Raw genomic sequence first — 17,142 nt, forward strand, 5'->3', positions numbered from 1 at the left:
CTCTGTCCCTCCCCGCCGCGCTTCCGTTCGGTGTCGGGCCCGGGGCCGGGCACGGGGTGGGGCGCCGAGCGCAGCGCAGGTGGAGCCGGCGGGGGCGGCCGCGAGGGCCCGGCGGCGGGTGGAGAGACCCCGGAGCCCCCGGCCCCGTGGAGCGGCCCGCGACGTTTCCTGCTCCTCCGCCGGCTGCCCGAGCCCTCATCCGGGCCCGGCGCCCGGCCGAGGGTCCCCCGCTGCCGCCCGGCCCGCGCCGCTTTGCAGCGGCCCCGGTGCGGACCGGTAGCCCTCAGCCCTTCGACCCCGGCCCGGCGGGGTGCCCTCGTCGTGGGGGAATCCTGTGGGGCCGAGGCGCCCGCCGCTCGGTTCGATGCTCGGCCGGAGCTGTTGGAGCGGCCCTCGAGGTGAGGATCGTGTCTTCCCACCTGGGAGCGCGGCTCTCGGCTTCGCCTTCCTGCGTAGAGCAGCTGCACAATGGGAGCTGTTATCGGGCAGGAGGCGGCGGGGATGGGCGAACGACAGCGTGCAGCTGGGGCCGGAGGGAGCAGCGGGCAGCCGCTGCCCGGCATCGTTTTCAGGAGCTGAGGGAGGGTTAAGCACGGCTCCTGTTGAGAATGTGCTTAACTCATTTTATTCCATTGATGGAAACGAGTCGTCCTGGTGAGCGACGTGGTGCATCCCTGAGAGGAGAGCCGCTGCTTCGCAGCAGCCCTGCTCTGAAGCTCCCTCGGCCCGGTGGGTTTATGTAACCTGCTCATTAGTGCTCCGTGAAATGATTAGGGAGCTCTTGCTCTGATTCCTATTCAGTGTGTGTGTTACTGCGTTACCGAGGGTATTGTCAGTGCTTCGCGATCCAGCCGTCTGGACTGGGAGATGCTTCTAACCACCACAGCGTCTGGCTGTAATATCGGTGGATTTGGTTTTGTGGTTTTCATTTTTGTCTTTCTTGCCTCTCTAGCTGAGGTCCAGCATGGGGGGCTGAGACGGAAGGCACAGTCATTCCGTTTGGCCGGAGTACTACCCTTGCTATGGCTTGTAGAAATAGTGTAAATATTGAAATGGATTTCTGACTCATCACTTCTATTTGACTTATTGATCTATGGTTACTGCTAACACGCTCTCTACGATTATGCAGAAGTTAATAGTTACCATAGAGCAGCAGAATTGTTTTTCTGCTCATTAGTGTGTTTTCCATTTCTTCATCTCTTGGCAATTCTCTGTGGAAATGTTGCTTTTTTTTTTTTTATCTTATTTTTGTATTCCTCCCTAGCAAAAATCTCATGGAAGGAATACAAAAAATAATGTGAGCAAAGTCCAAGAGAACAAATGTGAGATGCGTTCATCCTCGCCCATGATTCTTAAGTTGTTTTGATAGCCTGGGTTATGCGACGGTAAACTGTTTCATCTGTAGCTGAGTAAGGTGTTGGTTTTAAGGCTCAGTGAAAACTCTGATTTGTACAGCTCCAAACATAACACATCAAAGAATTTTTCTTTCTTTCTAAAGCCTAAAGAAGAAATGCAATTGAAATAAAATATTTAAATCCTTACTAGCTGAGAGCTTATTTTTCAGCCTGGAAATGACTTCCCTGCACTTATTACTGCTCTCAAGTTCGTGGAAGATGAAGACGCTTGTAAACTAGGCAGAGTAGACAAATTTATCTCTTATTTTGGTGTCATAAAGCCCTCTGGCATTGCGCTAGTAGTTGACAGCATTATGCGTTTAGGAAGAAGAAAAACAAACCAACAAGCCACACTGGGCTCTCAGAGCTCACTAGACCCCCAGCATTACGTTTTGTAGCATGGTTTAGCTGCTTGGTCTTGGAATGATCTTTAAGTACTTTTCTTTCTCCGGTAATGGGAGTGGTGAGTGAAGAGCTTGCTGAAATAACAGTAAAAATGCATGGAAAAGTACTTACCTCCCCAGTGATAGGGGCTAGAAGGAATACATGCAGCTTTAACAGTGTTCTTAACACTTGCTTCAGTGCTCCATAGGGCTCTTGAATTCTGCTTGTAGCTGGCTGTATTCTGCTACTAATACTGGTGAAGCTGCATAATATATAAACAAAAACAAACAAACAAAACCAACACACCAAGTTGTCCTAATGTTATAGAAAAATAAGTCTTCTACCTCTGGAAAAGATGTTCTGCAGAACCTTGATGGTGAGGGATTCTTGTGGCAGTCTGAGCTCGTGCAATTGTACTCATCTGACCCTCTGACCTGGTATTTTTTTCTTTTTTAGAGTAGATCAGATGTTATTATAGCATTTTATTAAGCAAGCTTGGTTTACGCTTATATGAAACTGGGGCTTTAATGTTGATTTTGAGGTTCCTTCAGCAGTGAATACATTGAAATTATAGATACTTGTTCAATCCAAGGATCTTGATTTTGCTGAGTGACATCAGAGCCTGTTGCCTTTCTCTTTCTGTAGAAGACTGAGCATGAACCTGCTCATGCTAAATGTTCTAATGTGTCCTCCAGGGCACTGCCACCAGAGCAGATGTCTCTAGTGGTACTTTCACCAAAAAGAATTATTTATTTGTCATTCCTTCTTTGCTAATCCAGCTGAAAATGGTGGTACAGAAAAATATTTGACTTCATCTGGATCGGCTGCCTGAACAGGCTGTCTGCGTGGCTGTGTGAATGTTACTGCCTGTATGGGGGAGGAGGTTGTGACCTCTTCTCTGAAGCAACTCTCCTAGGTTTGCCTAAGCTCGCCTAGAAACTTGGCAGTTTAAACTGGGGCTGCGGTTGTTCATCCTCCTTTCTGTCTGTGCGTCTTTCCATGCTGGCACGGGAGTCTTTGTGTCTGGGAGTTCAAGTCCGGGAGTGAAGTCAAGCTGGTGTAATGAATTGCTTCTTGCTCTGTTAGGTTTTGGCTGGATCGTGTTTCTGACCATTGGCTCGGTGAGGGTGGTGGTGGGAGGTGGGGCCGTGGGTTGATTTAAATTTGCTTGAGGTTTTTTTGGATCTTTGCCCTTCTATCAAATCACCTGGGTTAGCAAAGACCTATGGCAAATTATTTTACGTTGACTTGGCTGATGGAAACTCATACTGGAAAAAGTTCTTCCATTTTTCCCAGTGATGCATTGGTGTGGGCGGCAGCGGCAGTGAGGGGAAGGGCAGCAGCCTCAGAGTGACATAGCTGTGTCTGGGAGAGGATGTGCTCATCTCAGCTGCATCATTTTGATGTTCTTTACAGTGTGTAGTCAAGGCAGATGTTGCATCAGGAATGAGGACTTTCCTAACAAGATCAGGAGGATTATTCTACCATGCAGGAGGCAGCACTCTTCCTTTTTTTCATTGACTAAGACTTATGCTCATGAGTTTATCAGTGCTAATAGACTGCTATCAATCTGGAAGTACAAATGGCATCACATCATGTTAACTGCTGTTGCGCATCCATCCAGAATCCTTTTAACTGTGTTGAAGGAGGCAGATCTGCGAGAGCTGCAGTTGCTCCCCTCAGCGCTTGTCCTTGCTGAGCCATTTGCACAGTTGTGATGTTTCATAGTTACCAAACCTGATGTTTCTATTAGTGATTTATGCATGTACGTCCTCTATTTGTGCAGTGTTGTGACTGAAAGGCTGTCATGACAAATGATTTGTATATGAGGCGTTGGCTGACATAGGATTGGGGATACCAAACTGTGAAGAAAAAGTGGAGCCACAGCAGTGTTTGAGGGTTCCTTGTTTTTGGCTTCCTTGGGTGCCAAAGCTGTAGGATTCTTGGGCTGTGATGTTGAAGCCAGACCTAAAATTCTTAGCCTTCTAAGTAAAATACTATTTGGCTTGGTGATACTTTGACATTCCCAAGGCTTGCAGTTGGCTGATGGGCACTGTGTGCATAGCTGCTGAGCTCAGAGTTACTGGCTTTGCCTTGCGAGCGAGCGCTTCATGGCTGTTAAGCTCCTGGGTCTCGGGTTAGCTAATAGCTCTGTGTTGGTTTTACGTTTTGATGAGGGTAGTCTGCTTTCAAAGACTTCATCAAAGAATTCATCAGCTGTCGAAGTGGGAATCTGGGGGAGCATGGGAGTTGGTTCCTTGGAACAGAAGGATGGCACAAATAGAAGCTGGGTTGACAATTCCAGTCAGTCAGTTCTAAACGTCTAGTAACTAATGATGAAGGGGTTGGGGTTGTGCTTTGTGTTTGCATGATATGAGAGGAAAGAAAGTATGTACTTTCCTTCTAATGTGCTTGATGGAAATCTTCCAATCTTGTTCTTGGATGTTTTTCTCTGGAGCTCGTTCAGTTTGTTTAGTAGAAACTTCACTGCTTCCTTTGCTTTTTGCTCTAATATTTGTCTCTTGCTCAACCTGTCAACCTGAGTTCTGTAGATAATGGTCATGGGGTGCTCCTGCTCATCAGACACCAGGTGATGCCCACTCGATTGGTGCCGATCACTGTAACTGCTGCTGAGCCATCTCAGCAGGGAGAGAGATTAATGTGCAGCCATTTCCCCTGGTGTGGATATGTGGAGAGCTTCACTAATATGCTTTTAAGGATGTACTTTTTTTTTCCTGGTTGTTTTGTTGTCAAAGGCTGCTTAATGTGATCTTGTGTTGGGCTGGGGGGATGGAGGGTCAGTTTGTTTGTTCCAAATGCCTTTCAACATGGATTTTCCTATGTAAAGAGAGCCTGTAAAAAAGCCGCTAGGTCTGTGCAGCCGGGCAGCCCAGTGGAAAGTCAGCCTTGTGCAGGCAGGTGAAGGGCTGCCACTTAATCAGCCTCTATCTTTTTGTCCAAGTATTAATCTATATCCTTCTGTAAAGTACTTGTCGTTGTAACAGCCTTTTCATATTTGGTTACACGTTCTACATTTAAGCTGTGTTTTGGATTTAATATATGCAGTCAGCGCGTAGAAGGCAGTCTGTAAAATTCTCGTGATGCCCTTTGGACAAAGGCCTCGCGTTACTGCAAAATCTGGGCTGCTTATCGTTGTGTTTACATGTCTGTAATAGGGTTGTGCAAGATCAGTTTTCTCTTCAGGCTTTGATTTGTTGGAGTAAATTCTGAGATGGCCTGAGGGCTTCTCTACCAGTTTGGGAGGAGCGGGATTGTCCCTGTGTTTGGTCATTGCTGTGCCATCCCCAGGAGCAGTGGCACGTTTAGGACTTGTAGGATTTCCCTCGGCCCTTTTCCAACCGAATGCTTCATGACTTTGATTTTCATAAGAAGTTCTCAAAGTCAAAGAGCCTTCTGAATGATGTCGCCCTGATGTTTCTTTTCCTCCACACAGCAATATAAAAGTCTGGCTGCACAAAGGCATAAAAGAAAGGCTTATGAGATTGTTTTAGCGCAAACTTGAACTGCCAAAATAGGTATTTATTTGCTGTGGTGCGGTGGGATGTGGCTCTTTAAAGATGTGTGTGCATAACATTGCCTGATGAATTTCCTCCTCCTTTCAAGTACAGTTTGTGCCTCAGAAATGGTAATTCTTGCTTGGACACAAGATGACCATTAGCTGTTGGCGTGTGTGTGATACAATTTCATGTTGGTTACCTCACATTTCTGACATAACTCATCAATTTTATTTTGGGATGAGATCAGCTTTTCTCTGTTTCATCCTTGCTTTGGTCTTTGTTTGCTTTGCATACAGGAGGTTGTTCCCAATGTGGTTTGAGTACCCAGACAGCCTGTGGTATTTTGCTCGGGTGCAAACTGGAAATATAACGACTTGCCTACACTATTTGTTGACTTTTAGCTGAGGACCCAATTCCGCACATCTTATAGAGTAAACATTACTTGTCATTCAGGTGAAAAACAATTTGGCTCCAGCACATTGCAGTTTAACGGTTGTGAAATTGGTGTTTTAATGCTGTCGATTTACTTCTTCCCTCCTTGTGTTTGAGGCAGTGCTGAGCATACAGGTACACTGAATGCCATGAGGTCCTGGGAAGTGTTACTCTTGTCACACTACTGCTAAGGATGATAAATAAGTTGATCAAAACAATGTGTTTGGTTTGTTTTTTTTTTTTTTTTTTTTGAAATTCAGGGCAAAATATCTGAGTCAGTCTTAATTTCCTTATTCCTCAATTTCCTGTCTTAATTTCCTAATAATGAACTGCAGTTCTTTGCTAGGAACCAGTGTGTTCACTTAGTAGGAAAAAGATTTTCCACAAAACAGCTTGCCTTCTCCTATTGAATGTCGTGTCTGATCTGTAGGAATTTGGCTGATTGGACAGTTTATCTCTCTTTCATCTCTTATGTTTCACAACAAAAATCCCCAAAGTTTAGCTGCAGTTAGGAAACTTAGGAATTGTGATGTATGGTGGAATTGTCCAAGATGCTGGACCGTGGCTGATCTCTGGTCTCTCTTGCTGATAGCTAGGCTGCTTGCCCACTTTGCTGGATTTCCACTTTGGAGCATGACTCAAACCAGTCCTGGGATCCTGTCTTGAAACAGTTCCTGTCCAGAATGTGTCTCAATTGCTTTGGCCTGGTTTGCTTTCCGCATCGTTTTTGTTTGTTTTGGTGGTTAGTTCTCACTCTGCTTTTCAGGTAAGGCCCCGAGTGATTAGTAAGGGCCCACATTAAGGTTGCTCCTTTATGCATGCTAATTTGTAGGAACTCAGCTTAATAAAAAATGGTTTCTTTTTTGTTTCTTTCCAGGTTTGTTTTCAACAGGATCAGTTCCCTGTTTCCACTTCTGCAAGCTCTAGTACTGGAGCTGTGGGTGGGGGAGACGGCACGGAGGGGCTGTGCTGTTGCTAAAAGGAAGTGACACGGATCCGGTGCATACTGCCCATGGGGCTGTGAGCTGGCTCCTCCTGGAAGTGGTCCTGCCTGCCTCACCCTCACCTGGGTCCATCACCCATCAGAGGTGAAGATTGTGCACTCAGCAGCTCTTCCCTTGGCGTTTCTTCCAAATGCATAAGTGATGCCTGCATAGGAGAGAGGCCACTGATAACTTGGTACAGGTAATGAAAATTGTGTGCCTCTACAGTAGAGAGGAGTCTGTAGTTCTGCTCTCGTGGGCAACCAACTACTGGTTGTCTTGCCCTAGGACATAGTTTTCATTGATGAGAACACATCTCAAAATTGCTATAGTGTTCATGACTACACCATTATCATACCTGTTACTAGTAAATAGCAAGATGTTATCTGAACTAGCAGGGTTCTGTTCATAGCTTTACTCTTGGTTCCCACTGCAGTGTATAACAATCCATCGACTTGCATAATACCTTGAGAAGTAGGGATTTCTGCAAGTAAGGGTTGCACAGCTCTCTACCCGCAAGTGAATAGTAGTGATTGCATGAATCTCTCTTTTTTTTCTTTTAACTGCATTAGATCACATGGGAAATGGAACCGGTTGGAGTAGACAGAATATAGGCAAATGATAAGATAATTGGTGATTGTGATGATACACTTAAACCTTGCTAATGATAATGTTACTGTAGCGGGGAAAGAAAAATCTGGTCTTGAGATCTTCCTACCTTTAGATCTCCAACAATGAATAAAAAGCACATTTCTTAAAGGAGCTAGGCAATAGGGTGGCTAGTTTTTTTTTTTGTTTCCCTCTCATATACATGATTGCCTCTGGCTCCAGTTATATCTGGAAATGTACAAACATGCTTATTCCAATCTCCTTAATGTGGCTTTTACATAAATGATTGCTTGTTACTCAGTTTACTGCTTTGGTGTTTGGTTTGGGTAAATTCTACATAAGCTTCCTTTCTCCTCTCAGAGATGGTCCTGCAGCTTTCCTAATGCACATCATTCACTGTAAGACCTATTGTATGGATAAAAACTGATTAGTTGCAACTGTGTGCCTTTTAGCTTTGTGAAATAACTAATGATTTGTTTACTCGTCTATCTGAGAGAGCATTACATCCGGTCTAGTTCTGTGCAAAGAGATACTAGATCAATCTGCTGTGAATTGCTGTCCCAGTTTCTTCAGTGGGAAGGGACTGGCATCTGCCAGCTTTACGTCATTTCACCCCCACGTCCTGAGGACTGCTGTTTTGTGTTAGGTGTAAAATAGCTGCAGCTGCTGTGCTTGGAAATTCTGATCGGCATTACTTCCATCTTCCAGGGCTTGTTTTCAGATACACTTGGTTACATTTTGGAATATCATGAAACTATAGGTTTTTTTTTTGTTTGTTTTTTGCACTGGATGTCCCTTGGTTTACCATGTGGTGCAGTGTTTGCAAGGCAGGTATGTCTGGCAGGACCTGCAACAATACTGTCCTAAAGCTACAGGCATAATTCTTGGGACACACTGTTTACAGAAAGTGGGGAATGGTGCCAGTATGAAGTATGCTGGGAATTGCTTCTCCAGGCAGCTGTTTTCATGGAACTGTGACTAGCTCTTCCACTCAGCACTTAATGGCTTTCTAAAGCATAAGCAAAGCTGTTTGTTGAATCGTGGTCTTAGATCTCCACTCCTTATAGGCACATCAGAATGACTGAAAACAATTGCTCGTTTAGGAAGGTAGCAAGGATGGTGGTTGTTTGTTTGTTTGTTTGGTTTTTTTTGGCATGTTTGTTTTTTTCCCACAGAGTACCACGTTAGGGGTTTTCTTCCTTTGCAAACATGTAATAGTCACTATCAGGTGCTGCTAAGGAGTATTGTTCAACAGGGTCTAGTTGGTTGTGTATGCTTCTGTTTTTTAATTCTTTTCTTTAAGGATGTAATGTTCTCCTAGTAATTCTGGTATGGAGTGTACTGGCATTAATCTCATTCACGCTTAGGTGCTGAAGGCAAAGGCCTTATTTTGTTAAATTAGGTATTTTGTAGTTCTATGGTTGAGTATCTAATCATCTGCTGCTTTAAGTTTGGAAATAGGATACAGGTGTTCCTGGATTTTAATCCCGATTTTTTTCTTTTCCTATACAGTTTGTAAATTCTTACTCCTTTCTAAAGATAGGAGCTCATATCTTCTTACCACCGTAACAAGACCCAGTAACATTTGCAAAAGGCTTAACCAAGAGAAGCGTCACTAATGTATGTTGCTTTCTTACAGTTACTATTCTCTGATGGAGTTGGGATCATTTAAGGTCAGATACTTGGAAAATGTGTTCAGTTGCTGATGAGACTGTAACATGGTTCTCTACACTCAGTCTTGTCCAGAGCAAAGTTAAGGAAGCTCTTCACATACGTGTAAATTTTCTTATGACTCATCTTTCTTGGAACCGAAGTATTCTTTACTATTTATCTGAAAGGTGTCACAACATTTCCTTTTAATGTACTTGCAATTCTCCTTAATTTTGTAGTCAGTTTTTGTGGCCTTTAAGCAGGTAGCAGAACTTTTCTTCAGCTGTGACTAGTAGAATATCTTGCTATCTAAAATTCAAGTTAAGCAGCAGGAGAGGCAGAACAGCAGCAGACTGAATAATTTCGTTTGATCAGTTAAATAAATCCAGCGTGTAGCTCTGATTTAAAATTGAGTTTTTGTGAAGAATGTTCCAGAAGAATGTGAACGTTGTGAAAAAACTTGGAGAAAATCGTGTGTGCTTCCAACATTAACTGTTACGTTCCTGGCATGCCAGACTCAGAGTCATGCTTTGTTTTTTTTTTTTTTGTTTTGATACATAATGGAAAGTTATGCATGCAAGAATGTCATTGAAAATCATATTTACTGCTCAGCAAACAGAATAGAGGCAATTCCGCAAACCTTACTTTCTGTGGTTAAGGTGCCAGGCTAATCTGCAAGATGTTTATAATGCTCAGGATTTAGGATTGCAAACCTCATTTGAAGTTTATCACCTTTCTGTGGTTCACAGGTTGTTCTTTCCAAAATACCATTGAAGGAGGTGGCGTGGGAGCCTCTGCACAAGGCAGTAGTATGACATTCACAGGAACAGCCCAGGATGCGAGCTCTAAGCTCAAAATTGAATTTCCCCAGCAAATGCAGTTGGCGAACAAAAACATCTTATCCTGGCAGCGATGCTACTGATGATGTCCAAGGGGGGCCCTGGTTAGCTCGTATTATTTGCAGCCTATTTGTCACCACTGAAGGAGGAGAATTTCTGTGCTGATTATGTGCTTCTGCAGCATCTCTGTGTTTGACTCCTCGGTAAACCATAATCATTCATTCAAACATCAGGAAACTAAACCAGGAAAAGAGCAAATCTTTGTGATTTGCTGGTGTGGTGAGCTGAATCAAGAAGGTCGTTTGCAGCTGGTGGTTAAAGCTGGCTCTCGTTCCTAAGTAGAGTGAGCATGCTGCTGGTTTTGGGCATGGTAGGAGAGTGAGAAGGTCATTTGTGTTCTGGGAGGGAAGTTGTGCAAAGCAGCAAACCAAAGAAGGAATTGCCTGTGGAAAGTCTGTATTTCAGTTTTTCATGAGGAAGAAGTGTTTTATGTCATCATTTCGAGGATGTTCCTCATTGCAGAAAATAGTATGGGATTTGCTGGACTTCAGAGGTAGAAAAGGGCAAGTGCTGTTCGAGCTGTTTAGCAGGGTACCCTGGGGGTGGTCCTGGGGGCTGCCTTGAGGCCTGGGTAGGGGCTTTTCTCAGGTCTTTTTTAGGTATGGTTACAACTGTTCCTTGGCAGATGGGTTTTTGGTTTTGAATGTGGTTTCCTTAGTCATAGGGATGTCAGGAGGGTGGTGGTGGGTAGCTACCAGCATTGAGGAGATTGGCCAAGTGCCACAGCTGTTCAGCCATGGCTAAAGCCAGCAAGTTTGGGGTTTGCGTGGAGACAACCAGCTTAGAGAACCTGTGTTACTACACAAAGCCTCTAGCAGTGGCAAACTTAGGCCATGAGAGGAAGGAAGTTATTGCTTGCAGGTCCCTAATGTCTGTTTTTATCTCCGCTCATTGCTGCATGTCATTCCCTGTGCTTCTAAAGAGATGGAATAACCTCTTGTCTGTGTGCCTGGGAAACCTCATTTATTTCAGGAACTGGTTCTTAAAATGCCGAGCTCAATGAGCATTGATTTTTGAGATGTTGTAATGGAAACAAGTTCTTTATATGTATGAGTGTTTGATTTTTATTTATTTATTTATTTATTTTTTAATCAGCTCTGTTTTCAGAAAGATTGAATCAGATCTGATAGGTTTTGTATTTCTGTGCTTCAAATCCTGAGCTACTGTGCATGCAGGTGCAGCCACTTCCCAGCAACTACTCAGTTCGATCTGTAAAATCCTGTGTTTTACTTCTTAAAGGTGGGAAGCTGCTCGGGTTGCCTGTCTGTCATATTCAAGAAACTCGGTGTTTCTGTGCTCCAAAGGCATCAAGTCAGTACCTTTTTATGATGAGCCCTACTTACCTTTCTGGCAAAAGGCTGTAGCAGTGCCAGGTGCTGTGCTGGGACTGGTAGTGTTGTCAGGCCTGAGTCCCCAGGGCAGCTCTGAATTCCTGACAAAATGAACTTGAAGGAGACCTAAAGTACAACTGAGCTCAATTCAGTTTAAAAATACATTGCATAGACCGGTCATTTTGAGGTAAACACCTTTTGTATTTGTGGAAGAGCTGAAGAATTTTAGTCACGAAAGCAATGTAGTATGATTATAGACTCAGAAACACTAATTTGGGAAGGAGGAAGTGTTTAATTTCAGTCTGCTCCCGCCAACTTTCTGTAATACTCCATGCTGCCAAATGCCAAGTTGAATCATTGCTTCTAAAAGTTATTTCCAAGTAAACCTGCATTGTACCTGTGACTTAGCAGAAGAACCTGAATATTAAGTGTGCTTTGACTTTTCCTGGTGGAGATGGCTACTGTGTTTACTCAGCTGTACTTCAGGGCTCGATCCTTAACATTTGCATGGAATTTTCCTGCTGTTAGTTGGCACGCTTTTTTTTTTTTTTTTTGTTAAAAGAGTGGTGATTGAGCATTGCTGAGTGCAGGTCTGACTTTCCAAACAGGCAGCAAACAGCAGAGCTGAAAATACATGGTTTCTCAGTTTGTTAAGCTTAATGAGGATGGCTGATGTAGAAAAATATTAATTGGATAATACACGTTTTTATTATGAGTCTGGTTTTGCCCAAACCTCAGAGCATAACTGTTGTAGGTTCAATTTCCTTGTGTGCACCATCAGGAGGCAACTATATATGCCATTACAAAGTCCATGTGCTCTTGCTATTTAAACACTGCCGTTTATTCTTGCTCTGTGCTTTAAAAGCTTCTAAATTTGTTAGTGCTCATAACTTACTGATAGGACATTATTTGAGTTTGAGTTGCAGTAGCAATGATTGATTTTTGAGAAGGGAGCTTTTACTTTTCTTCCTGCCTTTTTGGTCTGGTGCATGGCACCAAGGGAACAGTTGATTTGCAGTGGCGCAGCTGTGAGTTGACTTTTCTTTGCCTAGTGAAGTTGTCAGTTTTTCTGTATGTTAATACCATAAAGGAGACCCACGACATTCTGCGTGTTGGATAAATACTGCCTTGTGCCAGAAGTAATGAGGGTTGTTTTTGTACAATGATGTCTTCAAAAGTGGATGTTCTGGTGTTACTACAAAAGCTTTACCTGTTTTTCTAATAGCTTATGAGTCTGTATATTATCAGAGGCTGCATCAGTCCCAAGCAAAGCAGAGTCCCTTGCCCTGCCCTCATTTTGTTGGTAACAAAGATCAAAGCTCGTTGTGAATTTGGCAAGTAGCTCTTGCATTGTTTTGTGAACTGATTATTTTTTTTTAAATTTTATTTTTAATGTGCCATGATGCACTCATCTTTGCAAAATAGATTGGGCATGGGCACTGGGGCACTCCTGATAGGTGGTGGGGTGAACTGCCTTGCAGTGAGGTGTGAGACTGCTGTTCAGATAGTCTTGCAGATAGACCTTGGGATAGCTGCTGAGATGTGTGAGCCTGAGGAGGGCGATAAATAATGGATGTCTTTGAGTGCTCTGTAATACCAAAGAGGTGTTATGGTAATGAAAGCGATTGGTAATCCAGGTTATTTGCTGTGACATCCTCCCCCCTGCAATGATTACTTGTGTAACTCCTCTAGTTTTCTTAAACTGTAGTGAGAATGAATTGCCTTCTGTGAGCTGCCTTCGGTCAGCTAGTTTTCCCATTTGTTTAGCTCTGATAGCAGTTACTTCAGATTCTAACTTTACAGTTTGTTTTGATGCTCCTTCTTTCAGAACAAGCTGTTCTCTAGGAATGTGGACAGGTTTGTTTCAAAGTGAAGTTTCTAATAGAAATTAAACTAGGGAAAAGACTGAGAGTCTTCAAAGTGAGAGTGTATATTAGCAGAAACACTGAAGGCTTTTGGAAGGCCGTTTTTGATTGATTCTGAAATAGGTTGGATGAAGTCTGCCTTCTTGAAGTTGACTTTGAAAGATGTTTTTTTTTCTACTTGTTTCATAAAACTTGAGCATGAATAAAATTCATTTTCTCCTTGTCAAACCCAATTTTCCATTACTCTTCAAACTGGAAGGCTTAGGAGTTAGGAACTTCTGAAAAACTTGAAAGGGAAGTTCTTATCCTGGAAAGCCAGGCTTTAATACTGTGTAGATGAAACAACATTTCATCCTTGTTTCCTCATTGGAAGATCTTGCTAAAAACAAATAAACCTTAAGAGAAAACTTCTACCTGGAAATGGCTTCCTATTCTAATCCCACTGGTGCATTTTGAAGAGCTTGCTGCTGTCGTAGGTAGAGGCTCAGGTACTGGTTTCAGGGCGGTTGGTAACCCGTAGGCTGTAAGTGCCTCAGATTAGATTGTGCAGGTAAAGATCTTCCTGCAAAAGCACTGGAGGACTGCATTGTCTCAGTGCACAGTTGCTTTATGTTGAAGTGGTTTATTTTATTGGCACAGAAGTGATGTCTGCCTCAAGAAGTACCAGTGGTAGGAATGAAGGCATGTGTCACTTGAAACACACTGCTGTTCGGGTATGTTCTACCTTGTGGCTCTTAGAGCTCAAGCTTACTTAAACAATGATCTTGGAGGAGGCAAATGTAAGGCAGCCTTTTTCTTCCTCCCACGATCTTTAAGTTTGATCTTTATTTGGGTGTTGAAAAGCACATTCTTTCTTCAAGTTGAAAGGTGTGTCTATAAGACACTTCAAGGAGGAAAAAAAATACAAGAAATAAAGTAATTAGATGTTACAATTTGGCAGTGAGGACTATCTGTTTAAATAGAAGTAACTTGCATAGCCTGTGTGGTTTTTTTCTTTATGGGTGCTGGAGTCATAAGGTCTACCTTGATGCTTTTGAAGTTAGTTCCAGATACAGAAGCAAGGGAAGGATCTCACAGTTAGGGTAAGTCACAAGTCTGACTTCATTCTGCAGTTAGTTCTGTCACACTGACTGGAGCTTCTTAGACTTGAAGTGTTGTAGCAGCGTTCGCAGTTAATCTAACAATTAGAAGTTGTTTTAAAACACATAGACTTTAACACCCAGAAATCCCCTGTCACTGCAGCTTTGCTGAGAGAAGATGAACCAGACAGTGTGATTGTTGGATGCTGGGAGAGCTGGTTAATAACAATGACTGAAAAAGGGTAGTGCTTTCCAACTCACAGAATTTAAATTGTGAAGCCCTGTCTGTAGCAACGTTTCCTCCGAAGGCAATTTCTGTGCGGTTGCTAGGAGAACCTTGGGTCAGCTGGTAGTGGCAGGGATGGAAAATTGGCCATTTCCAGTTTCTCTCCTGAGCCACAGCTCTTCTGGGACTGTGGCAGCGTTAACCACAAGTGCCAATCTAAAACGCTTAAAAGGTATGTGATGATGATTTTTCAATTCTGACTGAGAGAATGAATGCAAGCTGGTCCTCTCAAGAGAATGTATTTGTTGGCAGCCTTGAGAGCTAGCCTACTAGTAAATGACATCAAGAGCTTTCAGGAAAAGGGCTTTCTTTACTCTTTTTTGAGTAAAAAAGGATTTTAGAGATCAGAATTTGTCTTAATAGTACTAACAAACAAACATGAAGTCTGTTTCTCTAGGCGTGCTTTGTAGTCAACATCTCTGTTATTCCTTGTATGGGTTTTAATGACCAAACAGAACTGGAAATAAAAAATACTAGCAATAGTGGAAAGAATAGGTATGTCTGGTAATTGGGTAATATGCGAATACTGAAACAGTTTGGTATTTGCTGTCTTTGTGTCTAGCACTTTGGGAATAAGCAATTCTTTACAAGGTGGGTTTACCAGTAAAATTTGAATCCAGAAGTCCTGTTGACTTGCAAAGGAGGGTCTCCTTTCTTTTAGAGTAACTGGTTGTGGAGGCAATGTTCTTCACAAACTCACAATTTGTAAAGCTCAGGTGTATTTCACCAGTAAAGTGAAAAACTGACTGTATTTATTCATTTGCTCTTCTATTGCACATCTGAACGTGAAGGTAATTTGGGTATCAAGAACAGAAAAGGCTTAATTTCTCTCAGGTTTCCTTTTCTGTGTTAAACTAGATGTTCTTTACAATGTGTATTCAAATGAAGAACTGAGACAAGGTCTGGTGATTACTACTAACACAACAAGTACCAAAGTCCAGTCATATATAGGTGTTCACTTAAAGCTGTATTAAAGCAATCTCTGCTGTTTTTCCGTCTTAATTATCTTAAGAAAGGCAGACATCAGTTGCTTTGAAACTCTGCATAGTGATTCAGGTCTTTCAAGGGTGATTTCTAATAACAAGTAATAACAGGGGAGAACACTGCCGAAGTATAAAGGAAATTGTGAAATGTGGTTTATGGTTATTGATGTAATGTTAAATGTTGTTAGCAAAGTGTATCTAGTAGAAAAACTACTGATATTAGAAAAATTGGTGCTATTACAGCCACAAAATGGGCAAATGAAGGTGGACTTTGATCATTTAACGTTTGTCCTCTGAGAGTTTATATAGGTATGCAGAAACAGTTCCTAGCATTGGCAGTGTTGCAGTTAACCCTTGTCAGTGCTTTGCGGTAGCGCTCCTTAATTGTGAAAGACGAAGCTCCAAGTGTAATCGATTTTGTCTGCACTGACAAGTCATAAGAATCCAGGTTTTCTTCACTCTATCAGTAGTACTAACATATTCTTGGTGCAGTGGAGTGGAAGTTTGAGCTTGCAGACTGTAGGATGTCCATTATGCTTTTTGGTGGAAAAATAAATAGCCGTCAGTTGAGTTAGTTCAGTCTTGGTTTGTTAAGCTGTGGTGGCTGCTGTACTCGGAAGCCTGCTGGCTGTATCAGGGATGGCCAGCTGTTAGCATAGGGTCCAAATTTGCTTTTAAAACAGATTCCTCTCTTTATTGTTTCGTGCAGTGTTTTTTTTTTTTTTTTTTCTTTTTTCTTTTTTTTTTTTTTTTTACTTCTGACCCTTTGTAATGCCTAAATATAGTCAGTACTTTTCTTTGGGGATTTTCTCTGGGTTGCTGAGCAATAGGTGCATAGATGCAAAGTCAACTCTCACCCTGCAAGGTCTATTAGCTGGTGCTTATTACTGTGCCTCCAAACCAGTGATGCTTGCAGGTCCCAACTGGGCTGAGGAGGCAGCACAGCTGCTCTCAAGCTCCATGCAGAATTAGTTTCCACCCAGAGCTGGTTCTGCACAGAGCAGACGTGTGTGTTGTGGTACTGCTCTGCCGTGCAGCTCTGGGTGTGTCACAGAGATGCTGCTTTTTGTGAGCTGCTCACACTGTCTTCTCACTGGGCTTTTTGCAGGAGGTGGGGGGAGCAAGAGGGAGCACAGGCACAATCACCGGGCCCTGGTTAGCTCTGCAGCACTGCTGAGCACTGGGCTGTGCTGGGCCTCAGGCAGGAGGAAGATTGGTTGAGGAGGTTCTGGTTCTGAGGTTCCTTGATGTTAAGGGCAGTGGCTCTGAGCTGACTGTGCTTGGGTGGGTCCCAGGCTTTGTTGCAAGGGATAATACTGCTATAGCTCAGCTTGCCTTTGTCCTAGGTAATGGGAGTCTGTTTCTTTGTATTGATTCAGACTGCAAACAGTGGGCTGTGTAAAAGTGGGTCCCGAGTTGACTGAGTTATCCACTCTTGGGTACTGCAGCTGCTGTAACTCTTTTTCTTCTATGTTTGGAGAAAGCAAAACAAACTTTGCATTGTAGTGTCTCTTCTTCATCCCAGTAGACAGAGTTAGAAAAGAATTAATATCTTCTTAACAGTGGAGCATAGCATTCATTCCCATAGCTCTATAAAACTATCTGGTGTGAAATAAGTACTTAAGCACATCTCCGATTAAATTAATCTGCTTCCAGTATACTCAAAAGCTTTTTTTTTATTAAAAAAAAAAAAAAAAAAAAGCAAACAAACAAAAAACAAACAAACAAA

General features: G+C 42.8%; 1 protein-coding gene across 10 annotated transcripts in view; it reads left to right on the forward strand.

The window, feature by feature from the left end:
• NUMB (NUMB endocytic adaptor protein) overlaps positions 1-17,142 on the forward strand; it is a 93,828-nt gene that overhangs the window by 205 nt on the left and 76,481 nt on the right. For 6 of the 10 annotated variants that reach the window (XM_042813522.1, XM_042813533.1, XM_042813530.1 and 3 more), the window contains exon 2: positions 6,606-6,913. The exons of 1 other annotated variant lie outside the window; for it this stretch is intronic. The gene's annotated coding sequence lies outside the window, so the exon portion shown is untranslated. Of the gene's footprint in view, positions 1-317; positions 399-6,352; positions 6,495-6,605; positions 6,914-17,142 lie in introns of those variants that run through there. 3 more of the 10 variants (XM_042813523.1, XM_042813524.1, XM_042813527.1) reach the window with 3 other exon arrangements.

The sequence above is a fragment of the Centrocercus urophasianus genome, unplaced genomic scaffold, assembly GCF_019232065.1.
Source record: "Centrocercus urophasianus isolate 14NV4802_14NV808 unplaced genomic scaffold, USGS_Curo_1.0 seq_14, whole genome shotgun sequence".
Lineage (NCBI taxonomy): Eukaryota > Metazoa > Chordata > Aves > Galliformes > Phasianidae > Centrocercus > Centrocercus urophasianus.